The sequence below is a fragment of the Rhinoderma darwinii genome, chromosome 3 (genome assembly GCF_050947455.1).
Source record: "Rhinoderma darwinii isolate aRhiDar2 chromosome 3, aRhiDar2.hap1, whole genome shotgun sequence".
Lineage (NCBI taxonomy): Eukaryota > Metazoa > Chordata > Amphibia > Anura > Rhinodermatidae > Rhinoderma > Rhinoderma darwinii.
In genome coordinates, this window is record NC_134689.1 from 409,413,912 (window position 1) to 409,437,484 (window position 23,573).

At 45.8% G+C, this 23,573-nt stretch overlaps 1 protein-coding gene across 1 annotated transcript in view; it reads right to left on the bottom strand.

The window, feature by feature from the left end:
- The window catches only part of LOC142750562 (NXPE family member 3-like), a 90,143-nt gene that overhangs the window by 30,363 nt on the left and 36,207 nt on the right, over positions 1–23,573 (bottom strand). The gene's annotated exons all lie outside the window — the stretch shown is intronic.

A 23,573-nucleotide genomic window follows, 5' to 3' on the forward strand; every position in this document is an offset into this window, starting at 1 on the left:
TATAGTAGTTATATTCTTGTATATAGAGGGCAGTATTATAGTAGTTATATTCTTGTATATAGGGGGCAGTATTATAGTAGTTATATTCTTGTATATAGGAGCAGTATTATAGTAGTTATATTCTTGTATATAGGGGGCAGTATTAGGGCATGACCACACATGGCGGAATTCCTCCGCAACTGTCCGCATCAATGCCGCACAGAATCTGCGTTGCAGATTCTGCAGCGGATCTGCACAAAATGTGCAGAAAATTGATGCGGACTGGCCGCTGCGGACTGCAGGAAAAGTGCTTCTCTTCTCCCTATTCAGTGCAGGATAGAGAGAAGGGACAGCACTTTCCCTAGTGAAAGTCAAAGAAATTCATACTTACCGCCCGTTGTCTTGGTGACGCGTCCCTCTTTCGGCATCCGGCCCGACCTCCCTGGATGACGCTCCAGTCCATGTGACCGCTGCAGCCTGTGCTTGGCCTGTGATTGGCTGCAGCCGTCACTTACACTGAAACGTCATCCTGGGAGGCCGGACTGTAGACAGACGCAGGGAGTTCTCGGTAAGTATGAACTTATATTTTTTTTTACAGATACATGTATATTGAGATCGGTAGTCACTGTCCCGGGTGCAGAAACAGTTACTGCCGATCGCTTAACTCTTTCAGCACCCTGGACAGTGACTATTTACAGACGTCTCCTAGCAACGCTCCCGTCATTACGGGAGCCCCATTGACTTCCTCAGTCTGGCTGTAGACCTAGAAATACATAGGTCCAGCCAGAATGAAGAAATGTCATGGTAGTAAAAACAATACGCTCCGCAGCACACATAAGATCTGCGGACTTCATTGCGGAATTTTGACTCTCCATTGAAGTCAATGGAGAAATTCCGCCATGAGTCCGCAACCAGTCCGCCACTGCTCCGCAACAGACAGAGCATGCTGCGGACACCAAATTCCGCTCCGCAGCCTATGCTCCGCAGCGGAATTGTACGCATCGTGTAAACGAACACTGCTAAATTAAAGTGAAAGTCAATGGAGAAACGGCTCCGCTGCGGATTAACGCTGCGGAGTGTCCGCAGCGGAATTTAAGTGAAATTCCGCTATGTGTGAACCCGCCCTTATAGTAGTTATATTCTTGTATATAGGGGCAGTATTATAGTAGTTATATTCTTGTATATAGAGGGCAGTATTATAGTAGTTATATTCTTGTATATAGGAGCAGTATTATAGTAGTTATATTCTTGTCCATAGGAGAGGATAGACGTGTGCTTGTGAGCTCCCTGTTAGGACTATGCATGGCTTCTGACCCAGGTGGAGGGGAGGGGTCCTGGGCTGATGATCCTAGGAAAGCCCAGAGTCTGGAGTTTGGCCTGCAGCATGGAGATGGTGGAGGTGATGATCTGGAAATGGTGGCTGGTGAGTCAACTGAATCTCATGATGTTGGTGAATTGTGCACAAAAATGACAAAGAAAAATATCTTTAAAATGGAAATGCAAGTTCGCAAATTGAGAACTGAAATTAACCAAGAGACTGATCCAAAGGCAAAGCTGATGAAATGTGAGTGTCTGGATGTTTGCACACGTGAGCTGGTGATATTGAAGGAGAGATTGCAGAAAGAATCATGCACAGTACACAAAATAAAGAACTGGGCAATTGAGAACAAAAGGGAGACCAGAGCCCAAACTGTGAAGAGAAAAAATATCATTGCAAAAAAAGACACTGACTATAAGACTGTGTATAATATTGTGGAGCAGGGAAACCCTGGAAGATATGAGTGTGCAGTGGCTGGAGGATCACATCTCTCATCATGTGTGGGGTCTGTGCAATCAGTCAACACAAATGCTGCTAAAGCTGCAGAGAAATGTGTGCCAGCTGACGAGGGGTTAACTGCAGTAGACTCTATGTGCAGTACTGATGAAGTGAATGCGAGTGGCACTCCTGGGAGTGAGCAAGAAAGTGCCGCATATACTGACATTGTAAGTGAGACCTCGCTCAGCGCGGTGATTGACAGTCTGATATCTGATGAACCAGCAGCACAGGCTGAGGCGGACATTGCAGACCCTGTTCTGGAGGTGATTGACAGTCTGATATCTGATGAACCAGCGGCACAGGCTGAGGCGGACATTGCAGACCCTGTTCTGGAGGTTCAGCCGTCCACAGTGTCAGTGAATGGAGTGCAGGTTACACAGCGATCAGGAGCAGACACAGGAGGATCTGCAGTACAATTAGCTGAGGAGAGGTCCAGTCCTGACCCACCTGCTGACAGACCTCAGTACAGGAGACTGTTCTCCAGCGTCACAAGACCGACTAACCCCTCACCTCAGAGGAGGAACGCGGTCAGAATCAGGTACTCAGGACCAGAGGAAAACCTCCCCTCCAGACTCTACATTGGGAAAGTTTTTTTGAAGGAGTTTATGAAGTTTAAAGCTTCTGAGGTGTTCGCTCTGATCCACGTTCCCTCCAGCAGGAATTATGACATTAGTTTCAAGCTGCAATATAGTCTAGATTTATTCTGGAGTATTTATAATGATACAAAGGAGCACGCGATGTGGGAGCATCTACATGTCATCCAGCTGACTAAACCCCAGGTAGTCACTGCCACCATCCTGTTCCAGTCTGAGGTGGTGGCTCTGGCAGATTTGCAGCACTGGTTGAGCAGATATTGTGAGGTGAAGAGACTGCCAACAAAGATCTATGATGAGGAGGAGATCTGGAATGGAGGATATTCTGTCAAGATCCAGCTGGTTCAGGAGAATGGAGTGACCAGACATCTGCCGCACTCCTTCTACCTGGGCTCGGAGAGAGGCGTATGTTACTACCCTGGTCAACCGCGACTGTGCCATAGATGTGGGGGCAGACACCTGGCATTCAACTGTTCCCGTATTAAGTGCTCACTATGTGGTCAGTTTGGGCATGTGAAGGACGATTGTACAGGACCTGTCGTCTGTAACCTGTGCTTAGGACCTGGACATACATTCCGGGAGTGTCCACATGCAGAACATAATAAAGAGGAGACCTTTAAAGAAGCCATGGAGGAAGAGCAGGAGGATGTCTCCATATGTGTAGATACAACCCCAGAACCTGGAAGTCCCAGCGAGGATGTGAGCCAAAGTACCAGAGACCCTGCTCCAGAGACGAATGTCCCATCTGTGGATGCTGCACAAGTGTCACCAGCCACTGAAAATAGAGGTCATGCTAAAAGTAAAATATCCAGTCACTCTGTCACCAAACATCTGCCCGACACCAGTAAGGAACCAGCTGATCCAGCCACAGCGACCAGTAAAAAAACAGCTGGGCCAGCCGCAGCGACCAGTAAAAAACCAGCTGATCCAGCCGCAGCGACCAGTATCGATGAGGAGGGATTTCAGACGGTTAAAAGGAGAAGTAAAACAGATGATTCTTCTAGGAAAAAAATCACTGCTGCAAAGAAATCACCGGAGTCTCCAGTGCTGGCGATAACTGGGGGACGTTACTGTGCGCTGGGGGAAGATGACCAGGAAGAAGAAGCAGAGATGGAGCAAGTCTCCTCACACAACCCAGATGACGAACCTCAGGATGAAGACGCTGACCCCCCAATGTCCACCAAAAGATGGGGTGTTACAGGACATAGCAGTGGAAGAAGGAAAAAAAGTAGGAAAGACATGTAACCAGGATGAGGCTGAAAATCACCTCCATCAATGTGAACAGTGTGAAGAATAGGAGCAGGCGGCAGGCGATATTCCAGCGTTTGTCTGACGACAAAACCAATGTCATCTTTATACAAGAGACTAATCTACAGAGTAATGTCCCTGCTGTGTCCCTGCAGTCACCACATCTATTGGGACAGTGAAACTCTCAGCTGCTGTATGGAGACTTCTACCCCGAACTCCGTTTATATCAGAGGTTCAGTATATGTCATAAATGTGGTGACCGTGTACCATCTGTGGTGTGCGCGATGCTGCCCGGTCACCAATAAAGAAGAACTCTCCTGTAATACTGTCTAGAATAATATCATAAAAAATAGTTGAAACAATCTATACTGGCGCAATATTCATATATTATGGTTTGTTTAATGATTGTGATGTTATTAAGAGACAAATGTTTATTTTCTTTATCTGTTATGAGTGTATTGCAAAGGTATTGTAATAATTTGTTGCAAGTTTTCAAATAAAAAAGATAATTATAGTAGTTATATTCTTGTATATAGAGGGCAGTATTATAGTAGTTATATTCTTGTATATAGGGGGCAGTATTATAGTAGTTATATTCTTGTATATAGGAGCAGTATTATAGTAGTTATATTCTTGTATATAGGGGGCAGTATTAGGGCATGACCACACATGGCGGAATTCCTCCGCAACTGTCCGCATCAATGCCGCACAGAATCTGCGTTGCAGATTCTGCAGCGGATCTGCACAAAATGTGCAGAAAATTGATGCGGACTGGCCGCTGCGGACTGCAGGAAAAGTGCTTCTCTTCTCCCTATTCAGTGCAGGATAGAGAGAAGGGACAGCACTTTCCCTAGTGAAAGTCAAAGAAATTCATACTTACCGCCCGTTGTCTTGGTGACGCGTCCCTCTTTCGGCATCCGGCCCGACCTCCCTGGATGACGCTCCAGTCCATGTGACCGCTGCAGCCTGTGCTTGGCCTGTGATTGGCTGCAGCCGTCACTTACACTGAAACGTCATCCTGGGAGGCCGGACTGTAGACAGACGCAGGGAGTTCTCGGTAAGTATGAACTTATATTTTTTTTTACAGATACATGTATATTGAGATCGGTAGTCACTGTCCCGGGTGCAGAAACAGTTACTGCCGATCGCTTAACTCTTTCAGCACCCTGGACAGTGACTATTTACAGACGTCTCCTAGCAACGCTCCCGTCATTACGGGAGCCCCATTGACTTCCTCAGTCTGGCTGTAGACCTAGAAATACATAGGTCCAGCCAGAATGAAGAAATGTCATGGTAGTAAAAACAATACGCTCCGCAGCACACATAAGATCTGCGGACTTCATTGCGGAATTTTGACTCTCCATTGAAGTCAATGGAGAAATTCCGCCATGAGTCCGCAACCAGTCCGCCACTGCTCCGCAACAGACAGAGCATGCTGCGGACACCAAATTCCGCTCCGCAGCCTATGCTCCGCAGCGGAATTGTACGCATCGTGTAAACGAACACTGCTAAATTAAAGTGAAAGTCAATGGAGAAACGGCTCCGCTGCGGATTAACGCTGCGGAGTGTCCGCAGCGGAATTTAAGTGAAATTCCGCTATGTGTGAACCCGCCCTTATAGTAGTTATATTCTTGTATATAGGGGCAGTATTATAGTAGTTATATTCTTGTATATAGAGGGCAGTATTATAGTAGTTATATTCTTGTATATAGGAGCAGTATTATAGTAGTTATATTCTTGTATATAGGAGTAGTATTATAGTAGTTATATTCTTGTATATAGGGGGCAGTATTATAGTAGTTATATTCTTGTATATAGGGGCAGTATTATAGTAGTTATATTCTTGTATATAGAGGGCAGTATTATAGTAGTTATATTCTTGTATATAGGGGGCAGTATTATAATAGTTATATTCTTGTATATAGGGGCAGTATTATAGTAGTTATATTCTTGTATATAGGGGGCAGTATTATAGTAGTTATATTCTTGTATATAGGGGCAGTATTATAGTAGTTATATTCTTGTACATAGTGGCAGTATTATAGTAGTTATATTCTTGTATATAGGAGCAGTATTATAGTAGTTATATTCTTGTATATAGGGGGCAGTATTATAGTAGTTATATTCTTGTATATAGGGGCAGTATTATAGTAGTTATATTCTTGTACATAGTGGCAGTATTATAGTAGTTATATTCTTGTATATAAGGGCCAGTATTATAGTAGTTATATTCTTGTATATAGGAGCAGTATTATAGTAGTTATAGTCTTGTGTATAGGGGCAGTATTATAGTAGTTATATTCTTGTATATAGGGGCAGTATTATAGTAGTTATATTCTTGTACATAGGGGGCAGTATTATAGTAGTTATATTCTTGTATATAGGAGGCAGTATTATAGTAGTTATATTCTTGTACATAGTGGCAGTATTATAGTAATTATATTCTTGTATATAGGGGCAGTATTATAGTAGTTATATTCTTGTATATAGGGGGCAGTATTATAGTAGTTATATTCTTATATATAGGAGCAGTATTATAGTAGTTATATTCTTGTATATAGGAGCAGTATTATAGTAGTTATATTCTTGTATATAGGGGGCAGTATTATAGTAGTTATATTCTTGTATATAGGGGCAGTATTATAATAGTTATATTCTTGTATATAGGGGCAGTATTATAGTAGTTATATTCTTGTATATAGGGGGCAGTATTATAGTAGTTATATTCTTGTACATAGTGGCAGTATTATAGTAATTATATTCTTGTATATAGGGAGCAGTATTATAGTAGTTATATTCTTGTATATAGGGGACAGTATTATAGTAGTTATATTCTTGTATATAGGGGGCAGTATTATAGTAGTTATATTCTTGTATATAAGGGCCAGTATTATAGTAGTTATATTCTTGTATATAGGGGCAGTATTATAGTAGTTATATTCTTGTATATAGGAGCAGTATTATAGTAGTTATATTCTTGTATATAGGGGCAGTATTATAGTAGTTATAATCTTGTATATAGGGGGTAGTATTATAGTAGGTTATATTCTTCTGTATAGGGGGGCAGTATTATAGTAGTTATATTCTTGTATATAGGAGGCAGTATTATAGTAGTTATATTCTTGTATATAGGAGGCAGTATTATAGTAGTTATATTCTTGTATATAGGGGCAGTATTATAGTAGTTATATTCTTGTATATAGGAGCAGTATAAGGCTATGTTCACACGGAGTATTTTGGGGGAGGAATATCTGCCTCAAAATTCCGTTTGGAACTTTGAGGCAGATATTCCTCTCCCTGCACGCCGATTTTCGCGGCAATTATCGCGCCATTTTTCGCCCGCGGCCATTGAGCGCCGCGGGCATAAAACAGCGAGATATACGCTTTCTCCTGCCTCCCATTGAAGTCAATGGGAGGTCAGAGGCGGAAGCGCCCGAAGATAGGGCATGTCGCTTCTTTTTCCCGCGAGGCAGTTTTACTGCTCGCGGGAAAAAGACGCCGACGCCTCCCATTGAAATCAATGGGAGGCGTTCTCGGGCCGTTTCTGCCGAGTTTTGCGACGCGGTTTCCGCGTCAAAAAACTCGGCAAAATACCCCGTGTGAACATAGCCTTATAGTAGTTATATTCTTGTACATAGGGAGCAGTATTACAGTAGTTATATTCTTGTATATAGGAGGCAGTATTATAGTAGTTATATTCTTGTATATAGTAGGCAGTATTATAGTAGTTATATTCTTGTATATAGGAGCAGTATTATAGTAGTTATATTCTTGTATATAGGGGCAGTATTATAGTAGTTATATTCTTGTATATAGGAAGCTGTATTATAGTAGTTATATTCTTGTATATAGGGGAAGTATTATAGTAGGTTATATTCTTCTGTATAGGGGGGCAGTATTATAGTAGTTATATTCTTGTATATAGGGGGCAGTATTATAGTAGTTATATTCTTGTATATAGGAGGCAGTATTATAGTAGTTATATTCTTGTATATAGGGGGCAGTATTATAGTAGTTATATTCTTGTATATAGGGGCATTATAGATAATGTGTATCTATAATTAGGCGGCATTTTTTTTTAATTTATTTTTTTCTGGTTTTCTGACAAGAAAAAAATTCTGCAATATAGTAATTTCCCTTTTTGTTTGGATGGGATCAATTCCAAGGCTCCTTTCTTTATAAATTCTTGAACCAGATCAATCAATACTAGAGTTGCTTGATTGATGAAAAATTTGTACAGGGGGGGGGGGGGCGTTTGAATTCCAGGGAGTACCCCCTTTGAATTGTGGAGGACACCCACTCGTCCGAGGAGGTCTTGGACCAAATGGACAAAAAAAGATGTAGTCTTCCTCCCCCCTGCGCTTTTACAGCTCTGGCGTCATAAATCATTAGGTTCTGCTTCTTTTTGAAGTTACCCGGGTTGTCTTGGCGAGGTCTGGACCGCCACTGCTTATTCTTTCAGAATTTTGGGGACCTCTTTCTTTTGAAAACGAAAAGGACCTAAAACTGGGATTAGGTATTTTCGTTTGAGGAAAGGAGTGACCCTTCCCATTTGCAAGAGCTTTCAACTGTGGACCAAACAGATTACCTGACTGAAAAGGCAAATTACAACAATTTGTCTTGGCAGGAATATCCCCATTCCAGAGCTTTAGCCATAGGGCTCTTCTGGCTGAATTAGCGGCAGTCATTGCTTTAAATGAATTTTTAATCATATCAAGTGGAGCATCACAAAGAAATTCAGACTCATTTTTAATGAGAGGTAGTGACTCCAAAGTGTCATCTCTAGACACCCCATCCTCTAAATCTTGGGTTAACTGGCTTAACCACACACGTACGGCTCTAGCCACGGAACCGCAGAGAAAAACCATTGTACATGCAGCAGCTGCAGATAAATAGGAACATTTTTTTCTTTTTTTTTTTCTTTTAAATAACCCATTAGCCTTCCTGTCCATAGGGTCTGGAGCATGGTAATATCTGCTGATGGGAATATGGATTCTTTAGAGCGCTTGGCATCCATTTTTGGTACAGAGTCCCACTGATCCACATAATGAGAATACATTTTATAGGTGGATTTAAACTTTGCTCAAACCTCTTTCCAGGCTTAGCCCATTCCCTCTGCAAACACTCAGTGAGGACAGCGGCCAGGAAGACCTTTATCTGTAGTGATAGGAAAGTAAAAGAGCGGCTCTTTATTACTTAGGCCCTGTTCCCACTGAGTTTTTTGACGAGTTTTTTGGGGCTGAAACCTACTGGAGCAGTTTTTGCAGGAGGAATTTTCCTCCTGCAAAAAACTCAGTGTGAACACAGCCTTATACTATGTGTCTTTTTTACACTTATACATTGTGTCTTTTTTACACTTATACTTTGTGTCCTTTTTACACTTATACTTTGTGTCTTCTTTGACTCCATAGTGGCTTTTACCGCTTTAATGAGAGGGAGCAAAATTCTCTTTGAGAAGAAAAAGATCCTCAGGATCATCAGAGTCTTCATCAATAGAAATATATTCCCCTTCAGATGATGGGGATACCTAGAGGATGATGGGGAAGTTGCTCTGGCTGGGTTATGCATACTCTTTTTATGAGAAGATTTAACCCCTTCAAATGTGGAGGAAAATTGCTCTTTAAACCAAGACAAGCAGGATTGGGCTTCAGCCCTCTGAGGATCCTGTTCCTCTATCACAACATATAGAAGAGGCTGGACGGCAGCGCGGAGGGCTTAAGCGGAAGCCTCCATGACTGCCATAGGAGGGAAGAGAGCCAATAGGAGAAGAGGTAGTTGGGGAAAGGGAGGAGACGTACAGGGGAGGGGACGGGGGGAGTTATCTGTTCCTCCCGCTGTTTTCGGCATTGAGCCGGAAGCAGCGGGAGGAACAACAGGTAGAATTGAGCTCCCACCGTTAGATTTTTCTTACCTCCCGTGGCAGCGTTAGGATGGCTTCCCTGGCCGCAATGTTCGAGCAGCTGCAGGCTGCAGCGGCGTTTCACGATCCGGGCTGGAGATATATAATCCCAGCACACACAGAGGTACGCAAAAGATCCAAATGTAAACAAATTTAAGTTTTATTGCAACAAAAGATGGTAAAGTTGAGGTGGAAAGCGACTTGGTAAAGACGTTTCGGCCGAACCTCGGCCTTTGTCACGGTCGCTGTAAGACGATATCACTGGTATGGGTTTTTCCGCCGGATATTCCCTGTGTGTCCGGGCTGGCTGGAGGAAACAGTGGCAGTGCTAGCCCGGATCCCTCAGGCAGGCCCGTCGCGCTCTTTGTCGGCAGCCGGCATAGAGGCGTCCCCTTCCCCCACCCTTTTCACGGGCGTTAGTGTCACTGCAGCAGGGGGAGAGATGATCCCTGCGGCCCCTGCTACAATAAAGCAGGTGGCGTCGTCGGGAGCGGTGGCTCAGGCCAGGTCACCCCGCCGCTCCCGGCGGTCCCGTCCACCAGAGCGTCTGAGCCCAGACATGGCCCCGCGGCCCCGGCGTCGCAGGGGGAGCCCTTCCAAGGACGCTGCAGGCCAGGTTGCTGGGACGGGCGCCTCCTCCCAGGGCCTGCGTCCTGGCAGGAATCCCCAGCCGCGACGGGGCTTGGCGGCTAACAGGGAGTCGCAGGCCGGGCTCCCGATCACACCCCCGCCTTCAGCCGCTGTATGCAGTGTCCAATCGACGGCCGCTCCGCATGGTGATGTGCCGGCCAGGGGGCAGGCTTCCTCGAGATCGGCGGGGAGGACGACAAGATCAACGCCGACGTCGAGGCAACAAGTCCGGTCGGAGGTTTGGATCCCTACGGTCGGGCGGCAGGTGGCCGGCCCTTCGTCAGCATGTCGGAGTCCCCATGTCGTAGATGTCGGTGTGAGCGCCAGGCGGCACCAAGAGAGGATTTGGAAGATGGAGAGCTGGATGAGACGCAGCGCGGTCAGGATTTTCCGGCTGGCGGGAATACAGCGCCTGGGCAGCCCGGTGAGTGTGTAATTCCAACGTTACCGTATACAGCAATTTTCATGTCGGGTTGTGAGGGTGGGTTAGCAAGCGCGGAGGTTGCGGCTGTCGATAGTGGCGTTGTCGGGCGCGATGGCTTATCGGATTTGGTGGGTTGTTTGCGCGAGTTAGTTGGGCGTTTAGATAGGGCAGCGGCCCCTGTAGTTCCTGCGGTGTCCCCGGCGGTGGTATGGGAAGGTCATCGTGATGTACTGCCGCGGTCCATGGGTAGTAATGTTTCAGGGGGTGTCAAGAGAAGCAGTAGCAGTGTCGGTTCAAACTGAGGCGCAGAAGGATGGGGATAGAAGTAGGCTGGATGATCGCGCGCGGGGGAGGTGTATGTCTGTTTTGAAGGTCCGTTAGGTGCTCACCTGAAGCAGGAGGTGAGGGATCGTATTTGGAAAGGTGAATACGTGGAGATATTTTCTCTTCTGCCGCTTGCTAAGTTCAATCTGGATAAAAGCAAGCGGGATGAGAGTAAAAAAAAGGAGGAGGAACGCCGGCGGTATAGGCTTATTCCGCAGACGTTCGTGAACTGGTCGCAAGCTTTCGCTATTTTGGCGAGCGTGATTGGAGAGAAGGTGCCGGAAAACTGCTCGGCGTTGTTCTGTTATTTCGATGCCATCGGGGAGGCGTATAGGGCGTACGGTGGGCAGGCGTGGTTGAGGTATGATGAGCAATTTCGCCAGCGGAAAGCGGTACGACCGGCGATTCGGTGGGATCAGAAAGATATTGCGCTATGGTTAAGGGTTACGGCCCCGGTTAAGCAGTCCTTTCCCGGGAGCGTTGGCCAAGGAGGTCAGTCGGGTCAGTCCGGACAGGGTTCCGGTTCAAAACTTGGGTTCTGCTGGCAGTTCAATGATGGCCAGTGTAAGTTCGGGGCCGCATGCAAATTTAAACATGTCTGTTCGGAGTGTAACGGCTCCTCTCATGGGGCTGCAAAATGTATGCGGAATGGGAAGCGGTCAGGTCCTCAGTCCTCCTCCGCTGGCCAAGGGTCGGTCTCCGGTGAGGGTGGAAAGAATGGCACCGTATCTAACTGAATATCCGGATAGGGTTGCAGCCAAGTTAATTTTTGAGGGGTTTTCGTTTGGTTTTGTTATTCCCCCTCCTCCGTATGAGGTCCTGGTTACGCGGCGTAACCTTAAGTCGGCTTATATGCACTCGGCGGTTGTTTCTGAAAAACTGTTAAAGGAAGTTTCGCTGGGGCGCATGGCCGGTCCTTTTGTCGAGCCGCCTGTTGTGAATTTGGTTGTATCCCCCTTGGGAATCGTGCCGAAGCGGGAGCCCCATAAATTCCGTTTGATTCACCATTTGTCCTTTCCCAGGGGAGCGTCGGTAAATGAGGGGAAAGATCACGATTTATGCTCGGTGGTCTACACGTGATTTGATAAAGCAGTGACGTTGGTGCGAGGGGCGGGACAAGGGGCGTTGTTGGCAAAGACAAACATTGAGGCGGCTTTTCGTTTGCTGCCTGTACATCCGGAAAGCCAACGGCTGTTGGGTTGCTTCTGGAACGGTGGGTTCTACGTCGATAGGTGTCTTCCAATGGGGTGCTCCCTTTCGTGCGCATACTTTGAGGCTTTTAGTAGCTTCGTGGAATGGGTGACGAAGGGTGTAGCGGGGGTGGACTCATTGATACATTACCTGGATGACTTTTTGTGTGTCGGCCCTTGCGGTTCTCCGGTTTGTGGTAACCTATTGTAGTGCTTGCAGAAGGTTGCGTCGGATTTCGGAATTCCGTTGGCACCGGGTAAAACTGAGGGCCCAGTTTCCACCATCTGTTTTTTAGGGATCGCAATTGATTCGGTCACTATGGAGTGCAGGCTGCCGGAGGATAAATTACGACCATTGAGGCAGGAGGTGAGGCGGGCATGCCGACTAAAAAAGATCACTTTGCGCGAACTCCAGTCGCTGCTGGGGAAGTTGAATTTTGCCTGTAGGATTATGCCAATGGGTAGAATTTTTAGTAGGCGTTTGGCGGCAGCGACGGCGGGTATCAGGGTTTCCCATCATTTTGTGAGGCTTGGTGTGGAACACAAGGCAGATCTGCAGGTATGGGACGAGTTCCTCGGGCAGTATAATGGTAAATCGTTGTGGATGTCCCCGGTGCAAGAAATGAGTGACGTGGAGTTGTTTACTAACGCGGCGGGGTCCGGGGGTTTTGGCGCATATACGGGGGGTCATTGGTGTGTGGGGAGCTGGCCGGACAGCTGGGTGATCAGTGGGCTTACGCGAAATCTGGCCCTGCTCGAGCTGTTTCCCATCGTGGTTGCAGTAACCATTTGGGGGGACAGGCTCAGGGATAAAAAGGTTTGTTTCCACTGTGATAACATGGGAGTGGTGTTAGCAATCAACAACTTATCAGCATCATCTCCACCGGTGGTTCAGTTGCTGCGTCATCTAGTGTTATTGTGCTTATCGCTAAACGCATGGGTGGTGGCGGTGCATGTGCCAGGGTTGTCCAACTGTATTGCTGATGCTCTTTCTCGCTCACAGTGGGATCGTTTTCGTCAATTGGCACCGGGAGCGGATGCGTCCGGCTTGGCTTGCCCGGAACATCTCTGGGAGCTGGTTTCGGTCCCGTGGAAGGGTTGATTGAACGGTCGCTGGCTAGGGCGACTTGGAACGCTTATTCGGCTTGTTGGCAGCAATGGGAGGATTGGGTAAGAGTATTGGGCAACGTCTGCACGGAGCAAGACAGGTTGGTAGCATTGTTGTATTGGTTGGGTGATGCGTGGGAGGCGGGGTTTTCACTGGCTAAGGTAAATCGTTTTGTTGCTGGTTTGGCGTTCGGTTTCAAATTACGGGGTTTCCAGGATGTATCCAAGCATTTCCTAGTAAAGCAAGCTTTGAAAGGGTTGCGTAGAGGCAGGGCCGAAGCAGATCAGAGGCGACCTGTGTCTTTTGCCCTCCTTGGTTCACTGGGCACAGCGCTTTAGGGCTGTTTGTAAGTCACCTTATGAGGTTGAGCTGTTTAGGTTGGCTTTTTCCCTCGCGTTTTTTGGGGCGCTCCGAATTGGGGAGTTGGTCTCCCCTAGTAAGGGTAAGGCTGGGGGATTGCGACAGGCGGATGTTGGTCTTTACCGGGATAGACTCGAGTTGTTGGTGCGGCGGTCCAAGACCGATCAGTTGGGCCGAGGTAAGCGGATAGTGTTGTTTGCTCTCCCGGGATCGACGATGTGTCCGGTCGCTTGCATGGGTGCATTCAGGCCGCTGGGCGAGGTGCCGGAGGCGCCATTGCTCCGTCATGAGAATGGCGCGTTTTTGTCTAAGTATCAATTTGATGCAATATTCAAAAAATGCTTGGCTGTGGTTGGTGTGGTGGACGTGTGCTACTCGTCTCACTCTTTCAGAATTGGCGCGGCTACGTAAGCTGGGCGTTGGGGCTTGGATGACGAGGGCGTGCGTCGCATTGGCCGCTGGGAGTCCAATAGGTTTAGGTCTTACGTGCGCCCTCATTTGTTATGAGTTGTTTCGTTGTTTCTTATGATTTTCTGTGAGTTTCTTGTCCTTTCTTTCAGATCATCGCCCATGTTTAGTCTGGCTGTTAGGACATTCTTTTGTGCACTGGGGGGCACTGCGGGCGGATGTGCGCCCGGATGGCCGCCAGCTTTGCATTCCGCGTCGGGATGCGGTGTTACATTGGTTGGGATTTCGAGGTATGTTATGGAGCCGGGTATTGGCCGAGTTTCAAACATATGCTCGCCTGGATAGAGTCCCGGAGGTTTTGGTGTTACATGTTGGAGGGAACGATCTAGGGGTACGCCCCTTTCGTGAGCTAGTGCGGGATATAAAGCATGACTTGCTGTGTTTGTGGGCGTCTCATCCGTCCTTGATGATTGTTTGGTCGGACATAGTTCCGAGGAAGGCTTGGCGCCTGGGAAGGTCGGTGGAAAGGGTCAACAAGGCCCGCATTAAGGTGAATCGGGCGGTGTCACGATTCGTTGCCAAGAATGGGGGCATTTGTGTTCGTCACAGGTATCTGGAGTCCGGGGTTGGGAACTATTGGCGTAGTGATGGGGTGCATTTGACCGAGGTTGGAATTGATCTGTGGAGCTTGGCCTTAGCAGAAGGAATTGAGAGGGCGGTGGTGGTTTGGAGGAACTCACAGGCTTAAGGTAGTCAAGGCCTGTTTTGCTGTGGCGGGGGGAGTCCTTGAGGTTGGTCAGTACAAAATGGTGGGGGGGTCGCATCGGGGGTATGTGTCCCCCAAAAAGGTATATCATTTGAAGACTTCATAGGGTGTTATCCCTTTGAAGTGGTCTTCTGGTGGTTGGAGCCATCTGCAGAGGTGAGCGGTGCCTCCGAGCTGGTTTACGGCTGGAGGTAAAGAGTTGGTGGTGGTTTGCAGATGGCTAGTTTAAAGAAAAATCCGGTTTTAAAATGGCTTCAAGGACTTCCCCTGCTCTGTTAAAGTATTAAAATATGTTTATGGTTAATTCTGATTCTGACCCATGTTGGGTCATGTGAATTAGAAGGTGGAGTTATCCGAATGTTTCGGATTAAATTGCATTTAAATAATGTAAATAAATAAACGGCTGCTGTGGCCATTTCATATCCAACCTCGGTTGTCACGTGTCGTTATTGGGAGATGGGAAAGAGAAGGGGGTGAACAGGTTCATTAGGTAAAATATTGCATGACTCTACTTAAGCCAGTCAAGAACATATATTTAATGCTGCGTCTTCAGACAGGGGCCGGCTGCATCTCACACATTCTATGTCTAGGTTTTCTCTATCCACTGACATGTCTGGAGGAGGACGTCTAGCAGAAAACAGAGAGAAAGCCATTAGGATAATGAGGCAACACCTGCAATCAACATGCAACATAGCAGTGGAAACAGAGCCCAGAAAACCCAACTCAGCAAGTAAAGACTAAGAGCTTTGGTAACAAAAGAGCAACAGCCGCTGTTTATAATGTATAGTACACACAGTAAATACATCAAACATTTTCCACAGATGACCATCAGACTCCCATAGGGACATTACTCACGTGGCAGGAACCGAGGATTCTGCTGTTTAGGCAATGGTGTAATCAAACACATAGCGCCAAAGTTTAAATATCCTCCGAAATCCCATTTATGCGCGCGTCCAAGCCCAGACTGCGACTACATCCCGCACACGGAACAAGCAAGGGATTTACCTTAGATGGCGTCATCTTACGGCAAGTGAGATCGTGCCCGCGCCATCTTTGCCCGGAGTCAGATGGTCAAACACCGGCACCTTCTTTGCACGATTCCCAGGAAGTGCATTGAGAAGGGAAAACCAGGTACGGCTGCCTAAGCAGATTTGTGTGTCCAATATGCCAGTTGGACACACACATTCGTGCAGCAAATGCATGCACAGCCATAGAGTTTTAAATTAAAATAAAGAAATTAAAAAAAACAAAGGGGCATAATGGCTCTTCGGGCCGAGGGACCTGAAACTCTTCTGGTATACAGCCCGGAATGATAGATAAAGAAGGAAGGAAGAAAAGAACTAAATAAGGACTCCAAAGAGTCCCACCTGTAATCTTCTAAACATGAAGAGTAATAAAAATACAAGGAGGTGGGGTTTCCCTGGGCCTTATATAGGAGGTCCTTGCATTACTAGTTAATTGGTTATTGCTTGTTAACCTGTTCTCTTCTAATAATATCTAGGGAGATAACATCTCATATGTGTGCTGCCTCCGGACTCCAGGAAAGTAGTTATATTCTTGTATATAGGGGCAGTATTATAGTGGTTATATTCTTGTATATAGGGGGCAGTATTATAGTAGTTATATTATTGTATATAGGGACAGTATTATAGTAGTTATATTCTTGTATATAGTGCGCAGTATTATAGTAGTTATATTCTTGTATATAGGGACAGTATTATAGTAGTTATATTCTTGTATATAGGGGACAGTATTATAGTAGTTATATTCTTGTGTATAGGAGGCAGTATTATAGTAGTTATATTCTTGTATATAGGAGGCAGTATTATAGTAGTTATATTCTTGTACATAGGGGCAGTATTATAGTAGTTATATTCTTGTATATAGGGGCAGTATTATAGTAGTTATATTCTTGTATATAGGAGCAGTATTATAGTAGTTATATTCTTGTATATAGGAGCAGTATTATAGTAGTTATATTCTTGTATATAGGAGCAGTATTATAGTAGTTATATTCTTGTATATAGGGGGAGTATTATAGTAGTTATACTCTTGTATATAGGGGAAGTATTAAAGTAGTTATATTCTTGTATATAGGAGGCAGTATTATAGTAGTTACATTCTTGTACATAGGGGCAGTATTATAGTAGTTATATTCTTGTACATAGGGGCATTATTATATCAGTTATATTTTTGTATATAGGGGGCAATATTATAGTAGTTATATTCTTGTATATAGGGGCAGTAGTAAAGTAGTTACATTCTTGTACATAGGGGGCAGTTTTATAGTAGTTATATTCTTGTCCATAGGAGAGGATATACGTGTGCTTGTGAGCTCCCTGTTAGGCTGGGTTTGCACAACCTATTTTCAGGCGTAAACGAGGCGTTTTACACCTCGAATTACGCCTGAAAAGCTGGCTTCAATCTGTCTACAAACATCTGCCCATTGCTTTCATTGGGTTTGCCGACGTACTGTGCCGACGACTTTTAATTTTACGCGTCGCTGTCAAAAGACGGCGCGTAAAATTACAGCCTCGGCAAAGAAGTGCAGGACACTTCTTGGGACGTAATTTGAGCCGTTCTTCATTGAATCCAATGAAGAACAGCTCCAAATTACGCCCGTAATTGACGGCTCGCAAAACGCGAGTACGAGCAATTCCGTCTGAAATGCAGGAGCTGTTTTCTCCTGAAAACAGCTCCGTAATTTCAGCCGTAATTGTCGATATCGTGTGCACATACCCTTAGGACTATGCATGGCTTCTGACCCAAGTGGAGGGGAGGGGTCCTGGGCTGATGATCCTGGGAAAGCCCAGAGTCTGGAGTTTGGCCTGCAGCATGGAGATGGTGGAGGTGATGATCTGGAAATGGTGGCTGGTGAGTCTACTGAATCTCATGATGTTGGTGAATTGTGCACAAAAATGACAAAGAAAAATATCTTTAAAATGGAAATGCAAGTTCGCAAGTTGAGAACTGAAATTAACCAAGAGACTGATCCAAAGGCAAAGCTGATGAAATGTGAGTGTCTGGATGTTTGCACACGTGAGCTGGTGATATTGAAGGAGAGATTGCAGAAAGACTCATGCACAGTGCCCAAAGTAAAGAACCGGGCAATGGAGAATAAAAGGGAGACCAGAGCCCAAACTGTGAAGAGAAAAAATATCATTGCAAAAAAAGACACTGACTATAATACTGTGTATAATATTTTGGCGCAGGGAAACCCTGGAAGATATGAGTGTGCAGTGGCTGGAGGATCACATCTCTCATCATGTGTGGGGTCTGTGCAATCAGTGAACAAAAATGCTGCTAAAGCTGCAGAGAAATGTGTGCCAGCTGACGAGGGGTTAACTGCAGTAGACTCTATGTGCAGTACTGATGAAGTAAATGCGAGTGGCACTCCTGGGAGTGAGCAAGAAAGTGGCACATATACTGACATTGTAAGTGAGACCTCGCTCAGCGCGGTGATTGACAGTCTGATATCTGATGAACCAGCGGCACAGGCTGAGGCGGACATTGCAGACCCTGTTCTGGAGGTTCAGACGTCCGCAGTGTCAGTGAATGAAGTGCAGGTTACACAGCGATGAGGAGCAGACACAGGAGGATCTGCAGTACAATCAGCTGAGGAGAGGTCCAGTCCTTACCCCCCTGCTGACAGACCTCAGTACAGGAGACTGTTCTCCAGCGTCACAAGGCCGACTAACCCCACACCTCAGAGGAGGAACGCGGTCAGAATCAGGTACTCGGGACCAGAGGAAAACATCCCTTCCAGACTCTACATTGGGAAAGTTTTGTTGAAGGAGTTTATGAAGTTTAAAGCTTCTGAGGTGTTCGCTCTGATCCACGTTCCCTCCAGCAGGAATTATGACATCAGTTTCAAGCTGCAATATAGTCTAGACTTGTTCTGGAGTATTTACAACGATACAAAGGAGCACGCGATGTGGGAGCATCTACATGTCATCCAGCTGACTAAACCCCAGGTAGTCACCGCCACCGTCCTGTTCCAGTCTGAGGTGGTGGCTCTGGCAGATTTGCAGCACTGGTTGAGCAGATATTGTGAGGTGAAGAGACTGCCAACAAAGATCTATGATGAGGAGGAGATCTGGAATGGAGGATATTCTGTCAAGATCCAGCTGGTTCAGGAGAATGGAGTGACTAGACATCTGCCGCACTCCTTCTACCTGGGCTCGGAGAGAGGCATATGTTACTACCCTGGTCAACCGCGACTGTGCCATAGATGTGGGGGCAGACACCTGGCGATAAACTGTTCCCGTATTAAGTGCTCACTATGTGGTCAGTTTGGGCATGTGAAGGACGAGTGTACAGGACCTGTCATCTGTAACCTGTGCTTAGGACCTGGACATACATTCCGGGAGTGTCCACATGCAGAACATAATAAAGAGGAGACCTTTAAAGAAGCCATGGAGGAAGAGCAGGAGGATGTCTCCATATGTGTAGATACAACCCCAGAACCTGGAAGCCCCAGCGAGGATGTGAGCCGAAGTACCAGAGACCCTGCTCCAGAGACAAATGTCCCATCTGTGGATGCTGCACAAGTGTCACCAGCCACTGAAAATAGAGGTCATGCTAAAAGTAAAATATCCAGTCACTCTGTCACCAAAACGTCTAAAAATCTGCCCAACACCAGTAAGGAACCAGCTGATCCAGCCGCAGCGACCAGTAAGGAACCAGCTGATCCAGCCGCAGCGACCAGTAAAAAACCAGCTGATCTAGCCGCAGCGACCAGTAAAGAACCAGCTGATCCAGCCGCAGCGACTAGTATGGATGAGGAGGGATTTCAGACGGTTAAAAGGAGAAGTAAAACAGATGATTCTTCTAGGAAAAAAATCACTGCTGCAAAGAAATCACCGGAGTCTCCAGTGCTGGCGATAACGGGGGGACGTTACTGTGCGCTGGGAGAAGATGACCAGGAAGAAGAAGCAGAGATGGAGCAAGTCTCCTCACGCAACCCAGACGACGAACCTCAGGATGAAGACTCTGACCCCCCAATGTCCACCAAAAGATGGGGTGTAACGGGACATAGCAGTGGAAGAAGGAAAAAAAGTAGGAAAGATCTGTAACCAGGATGATGCTGAAAATCACCTCCATCAATGTGAACAGTGTGAAGAATAGGAGCAGGCGGCAGGCGATATTCCAGCGTCTGTCTGACGACAAATCTGACATCATCTTTATACAAGAGACTTATCTGAAGAGCAATGCTCAGGTGTATGCAGCCAAGAGAGACTGGAGACACGGACCATCATTCTGGTCCTTTGGACTGGAACGAAATGATGGCGTAGGAATTCTATTTAATAATATGGACGTACAAGTGGAGAAAGTCCTGGAGATCTGCTCCGGCCGCTGCCTTATGCTGGACTTTACCCTGGACACTGTACATTATAGAGTCATTAATATCTATGCCCAGCAAACCAGGAAAGAGAGGACGGAATTATTCCAAAATATTAAGCCCTATTGTTTTACTTCTAAGGTCTTTATTTTGAGTGGTGACTTCAATAGCGTCTCCAGTAATGTGGATCGTTCCAGCAGTCACAAAAGATTGAGATATGATGAAAATGTTCTCAATAATCTAGTCCAGAAGGCTCATTTAGTGGACCCCTATGGTCTACATTGTAGTCGTAAAGCTTACACTTATCATAAGGGAGGTCATGCAAGCAGAATAGACCGTGTGTACATTAAGAAAGAATTGATGTGTTCTCAGTATAGGATAAGTCCTATAGAGTTCTCCGACCATTGTATGGTGAGTGTAACGCTGGATCTGGACGATGCTGTGGTCTATGGTAAGGGCTACTGGAAGGTAAATAGCTCTGCGCTCCAGGATCCACAGTTTAAAGAGTCCTTTATCGCATTTTATAATGACCGGAGAACTACCCAGTGTATGTGCGATGACACAGCGGAGTGGTGGGAGGACATGAAAAGTGACATCAAGCAGTTTATTATAAGAGCTGCAAAGAGACGGAGTAATATGGAGTATATGAGGTGTTCTGCCATGAGACTGCTACTGAGCCGTCTATATAGTAAGATGAATAGTGGAGAGCAGGTAGACGGCGACAGCGTCCGCCAGATAAAGCAGAAGATGAGACAGCTGCAGTATGATCGCCTCAAGTCTCTGAAGGCAGAAGGCCAGTTTGATAGTTGGGGGGTTCATACCCCAGATCCCTTTATTGCCTGTAAGAACCGGGTTAGTAAGAAACTTCTGGTGAGTCTATTAGATGAGAACGGGATGGAGCAATCAGAACAGAAAAAACTTCATAAAATCATTGGAAATTATTATGGAAAACTGTTCGAAGGGGTCAGATTAGAGATGACGACATAAAAGCCTATCTGAAGAGTGTGACCCTGCCAAAATTAGATCCAGCGCAGGCAGATAGCATGGCTGACCCTATATCTGAGGAGGAGGTAAAGAGGAGCATTGACTCCTTAAAAACCAAGAAGAGTCCTGGTCTGGACGGCCTGACCAGCGAGTTTTATAAGGAGTTCAGGGATTTATTGGCCCCTGACCTGGTGCAGGTATATAATGATTGTCTCTCTGCTGGGAAACTTTTACAATCGCAGTATAAATCTGTTCTAGTTCTCCTAGCAAAGAAGGGAAATCTGAAAGATTTAAAAAATTGGCGTCCATTGTTCCTGCTGAACACGGATTATAAAATCCTGGCCAAGATCTTGTATTACAGGCTGAGTGAGGTGGCGGATGATCTCATCATCCCTAATCAGACGTGTGGTGTGAAAGGCCGGACTATAGAGGACTCCTTGCTGCTGATGAGAGAATCCATGACTTATATTAAGCAGCATGAGGTGGGCACATATATAGTAGGCTTAGACCAGAGTAAGGCCTTTGATAGAGTCCATCATGACTACCTGTATCAGGTGTTGTTGGAGTACGGCCTTCCTGCGCAGTTTGTACAATGGCTGCCGGTTCTGTATAAGGAGGCAGTTAGCCGGCTTCTGATTAATGGTCACTTGGCAGACGCCTTCAGTATAAAGTCGGGTGTGCGGCAAGGCTGCCCTCTCAGCCCATTATTATATGTGTTTAGTCTGGATCCATTTTTAAGGAAATTGCAGGACAATAAAAAGTTTATGGGGTTGAAATGTCATTTGCAGAATAAAGTAGAGGAGGTAAAGTTCTGCGCCTATGCGGATGATGTGACGGTCATGTTGTCTTCTGCTGGTGACTGTGCAGCTCTACAGCAAGTGATAGCCAGGTTTTCCCAGGTGTCTAATTCTGCTGTGAATATGGAGAAGAGCGAGGCCTTGTGGTTGGGAAGTGACAGCGATGTCTTCTCGGTGCCCTTCAGAACAGTTCATCAGAAGATAAAGATTTTGGGGGTTGTGTTTGGAGCTGTGGATGAAGGGAAGGTGAACTGGGAGGAGAAGTTAGCGCTGTGTGAGCAGAAGGTGCTGAGCTGGAAGCACTGGCGGCTGACGTATCAGGAGAAGGTCCGCCTGTTGAACAGCTTCCTCCTCCCGCTCTTCCTATATATCAGTGTGGTGTTTCCAGTACCGGATACTTTACTTCCCAGACTGACAAACGTTTTCTTCCGCTTCTTGTGGGGTAACAGGGTCAATGTAGTCAGGAGGAACATTGTCTATCTCCCTCATAAGGAAGGTGGTCTCTCCATGCCCTGCCCGGAGCTCTTCTTTAGTCTTATGTTTCTGATGAAGAATTTTTTATTTTGTAAGAATGCTGAGGTCAAGCCATGGGGCAGTTTGTTTAAAAGTCAGATCCAGCAGTTTGTGTCTGTGTGGTCAATAGGTGACCCCATAAAGAGGATCTCAGGGCGCATTAAGAATAACGTGTCTTGGTATGGAGTCAATATAATCAGGAAGATCATTAAATGGAAGATCTTATATGATGATGTCAAGTTACTCCATAGGAAGGAGTTGTACAAGAAGCTCCTTAGATGTCAGTTCACTGTCCATATACAATTGAGGGAAGCCCCGAGCCTTGATATAAGACAGGCTGCAAAAATCCTGGATGACTCTAGAGTTCCTCCGCACATGAGGGACGTGGCATGGTTGGGATTCCATGGCAAAATGTATGTTAGAGCCAACCTTAAGTGTAGATTCGTGTTGGACAGATTCTGTCCTAGAGAAGAGTGTCCCCAGATACTAGAGACCATGGAACATCTACTGTTAGAGTGTCCTTTCAGTATACAATTATGGGAAGCTGTGTCCCTGTCCCTGCAGTTACCACATCTAGTGGGACAGCCATACTCTCAGCTGCTGTATGGAGACTTCCAGCCTGAACTTAGTGTGTATGATAGAAGTTCATTATATGTCATAAATGTGGTGACCCTGTATCATCTGTGGTGTGCGCGATGCAGCCTGGTCATCAATAAAGAAGAACTCTCCTCTAATATTGTGAGGCATAATATCTTGGAAAGTCTTAAGACTGTGTATTGGAAAGATATGAAAAATAATTTGAATTTATACTGGAGGAATATTAATATATCATGCTTTGTTTAATATTTGTGATGTTATTAAGAGACAAGGTTTGTTCTATATTTGTCATAACTGTCTTGTAAATACATTGTAATATTTTGTTGCAAGTTTTCAAATAAAAAAGATCATTATAGTAGTTATATTCTTGTACATAGGGGCATTATTATATCAGTTATATTTTTGTATATAGGGGGCAATATTATAGTAGTTATATTCTTGTATATAGGGACAGTAGTAAAGTACATTATTGTCCATAGGAGAGGATATACGTGTGCTTGTGAGCTCCCTGTTAGGCTGGGTTTACACAACCTATTTTCAGGCGTAAACGAGGCATTTTACACCTTGAATTACGCCTGAAAAGCTGGCTTCAATCT